This window comes from Durio zibethinus, chromosome 4 (genome assembly GCF_047325235.1).
Source record: "Durio zibethinus cultivar Kanyao isolate XHJ-2024 chromosome 4, ASM4732523v1, whole genome shotgun sequence".
In the NCBI taxonomy this organism is placed as follows: Eukaryota; Viridiplantae; Streptophyta; class Magnoliopsida; order Malvales; family Malvaceae; genus Durio; species Durio zibethinus.
The window spans coordinates 18,825,295-18,828,826 of NC_143165.1; the positions used below are offsets into that span (position 1 = coordinate 18,825,295).

At 31.2% G+C, this 3,532-nt stretch overlaps 1 non-coding gene across 1 annotated transcript; it reads right to left on the minus strand.

Annotated features, from left to right (window-relative positions):
- Positions 1 to 3,023: 3,023 nt before the first annotated feature.
- Positions 3,024 to 3,130, minus strand: LOC149519276 (small nucleolar RNA R71). Its single transcript, XR_016341974.1, has one exon. It is a non-coding gene; the product is annotated as a small nucleolar RNA R71 (small nucleolar RNA).
- Between the last annotated feature and the right edge of the window lie 402 nt (positions 3,131 to 3,532).

Genomic DNA, 3,532 nt, shown 5'->3' on the forward strand with positions numbered 1-3,532 from the left:
CAAGTCTTAATCCTCATGCTTTTCATTTGTAAATGTTTTTCTTAGCTCATTTATGCATTATTACCTGTGTAGTATTTTTAAAAATGTTTAAAAGGTAATAAGTGCATTAGTGTAGTTAAAAGCTATTTTTGGACTTGTAATTTTCCAAAATTTTTCCCAAATTTATAATGCATAAATCATCCATTTAATCGCCTGTATTTTGGAAGCAAAATGAAGGAAGAAGAGGTTACAATTAGCACCAAAATAAGAAAGCAATGTTCAATCAAGGTTGTTGGATGCATAGGTCATGTGATCAAAAAGTGTGGTAGAAAACTTGAAGATTCAAACAAGGGCCAAGTAAAGCTATTGGGATGGATATTTGAAGGCTTCCTACTGCCTATGATGATGACTCTTTAAAGCTTATTGGATCATGAGAATGAGGTTTGAAGTAAAAGGAAGACAAGAGGAAGCCAACAAGTAAGTAAAAGATTCAAAGAAGTTAAGGAAGAAGGATCTAGAAGAATGGTTGTTAGCTAAAACTTTTTGTTGCATTCTTAGGGGCTGAAGCACCTCCCATTAGTTTATGAATACAGGAAAGTGGCAGTCTATAAGACATTTTTAGGAATTTTTAGTTTTAGTCTTTGTATTTTATTTTCTATGCATTTTATTTTCTCTCTCTAAATAGTTCATTTAGAGGCTATTTAGAAGAAAATTTTCTTTTACTTTCCATTAAAATTTACCTTTCTCGTTTTAATTTTCAATGCACATTATGATTTCTTCAATAAAAGTTCAAGATTATTAAGCTTTTATATTCAATTTCAATTCATCTCAGGTGTTCTTTAAAGTTGTTTGGCTATTTATAGTTTTGACCTCTTTGTGGTTTTAGATCGATACTTCAATTCTTGCTTGTTTGGAGCCAAATTTTTTTTCTTAGATTTTTAACTCATTGATTTTTAAATTTGGAGAAAATCTCTTGCAAATTCCATCTACACAATTTCAGATCTAATTTCAAAGTTGTAACTAAACTCAATGGTATAATTGGATCTTTTTTGAGTGACAATAATTCAAGGGACTTCTCTCCTAGCTGGGTATTCAATTTATAATCCTTGCACTTTACACTCTTCAATTCATCTGTTATTTGTTAATTGCATTTGTTTGCCTTCAAATTCTTGTATTTACATGCTGTTTGGCTACTTTTTCTTACACTTGCTCTAATTTTCTAGTTTTTGTACTCGATATGAATTAAAGTTCATTGAGCTTGGATTTTAATTGTTTTGTGAGATTTCTTTATTGATTCATGTTATAAACTTGTAGATCTAGGTTTTCTAGCTCAGTTTGAGTTCATTCCCTCTAATGAGTTCTAAATCTAAATTTTCCTCCGTTGACTTTATAGTTTACAGACTTAACTCAGTTTTTGTTTTTCTTATTAATTCTTGTAATTTCTTTCAATTCTTGTTCTTCAATTCAGTTTCTCTTATTGTTTCTTCAATGTTCTTTCAATTTCCAATTCATGATCATGCAATTTTATATGATTTAAATCAAGATTTCTAGCTTGAAGTTATGGTTTCCAGTTTTGCAACTTAACTTTTAGTTTTCATTCTTTAGCTTAGATCTTGCTATTTTTTTCTCATTACTTGCACTTTAATCTATTTTTACCTTAGATCATTACTTGTTTTTGCAATTTTAAATTTGAGTTCTTTTAATTTGTTTCAATTTAGATATAGTTTTGCTTGCTAAACTTTTAGTTTCTAGCCTTGCACCTAAGTTTTGGTTATGCTCTTTCTTTCTTAGATTTTCAATTTTAATCCCTTACTTTCACCCTAGTGCTATTTCAATATTCGTGTGCATTCTCTTTTCGTGTAATTCCCAGCAAGTTTGGGTAATTTCTTGAATAATTTATAGAAGTTGAAGTTAGTTATCAATTAGTTAAAGTTAGTTAATTTGATTATACTACTTTAGCTACTATTTTTGTCTTCTTATCATTTTCAATTCTTAGATTAGATTTACATTTTCATTCATGTTAATGTCATTGCATTCTATTTTAGCTACTATTTTTTTCATTCTTTTTCTTTGCTTAGTTTACAAATTGTAAGCCTACATCTTACTATAATCATGCTTGATACTTTGTTTGATTTTTATCTTTTTAATTAGTTTAATTTCATGCTTAACTACTGGTTGAGCCAACTTTAGGTATAGTGTGGAGATAATAGGTACTTAGGCTAAGAACCTTTTTAGCTAATCCTCATAGGATCAATATCTAGAATTTTAGTCTCTATTATTACTTGAATGATTTGTGTGCTCACAAAATTGTCCAATCAAGTTTTTAGCGTCATTGTTGGGGTCTAGAAGTTAAAGGTCTCAGGCTAATATCATTCTTTACCATGCTCTGCTATAGATTGGTTCACCTTTAGTGTACATACAATAGGTTAGTCTTAGGATTGCTTTGGTTTTATATGTACATAGCTTACCTTGTTTGGTTATTCATTCTCATTAGTTACACATACTTAGGTTTTTCCTTGTAGAATTGTTCTTTCAGTTTAGTGATCTTATGGCCAATGTATGCACTTATTTAGGAGACATAAGTTGATCCTTTTAGATCTTGAGCTTGAGACTACACCTAGGAAACTTAGAAGGGAAAAACAACCCTATCATTCAATCACCATGGCTGAGTAAGATGCTAGAGCACTTAGGATTTATGTTGTGCTCAATCTTAATGGATTTTGACCTAGTATTGGGAAGCTAGTTATACAAGCCAATAACTTTGAGATTAAACCTGCAATCATCCAGATGATACAACAATCAGTGTAATTCAATAGTCATATGAGTGAGGACCTAAATGCTCATCTTTAAGACTTTTTGGAGATATATGATACATTTAAACGTAATGGTGCTACTAACAATGCCATTAAGCTTAGATTGTTTCCTTTTTCCCTTAAAGATAAGCTAATAGTTGGTTAGCATCGATGCCACCAGATTCCATTACCACTTAGGATGATTTAGTTAAGAAGTTTATAGCTAAGTTCTTTCCTTTAGCCAAGATGGCCAAGCTTATAAATGAGATTACAACCTTTTCTTAACATAACTTAGAGACCTTGTATGAAACTTGGGAGTGATAATAGGAGCTCCTGAGGAGGTGCCCACACCATAAACTACCTATATGGCTAGAGATTCAAATTTTCTATAATGGGTTGATACCAAACACTATAACCATCCTAGATGCTATGATAGGAGGTAACCTGATGAGTAAGACCTCTAACATTACTTATGAGTTGATAGAGGATATGGCCACCAATAACTATTAATGGTTGAATGATAAATAACATCCTAGGAGAGCTTTAGGGCTGTATGAACTTAGTGAGCTTACAGTGTTGAGTGCTAAGATAGATTCCCTAGCCAGATCTTTATAGTCTTTGAACCTTAAGGTCAAATCCTTGAAGCCAAATCCTAACCATTCCAAGTTCACCCACAGTTCCATAGGTTGTGGTGAGGTTGATTACACTAAAATTTTAGTATTTTCATGCTTATTTTTAATGTAATTTTACTTATGTTTTGA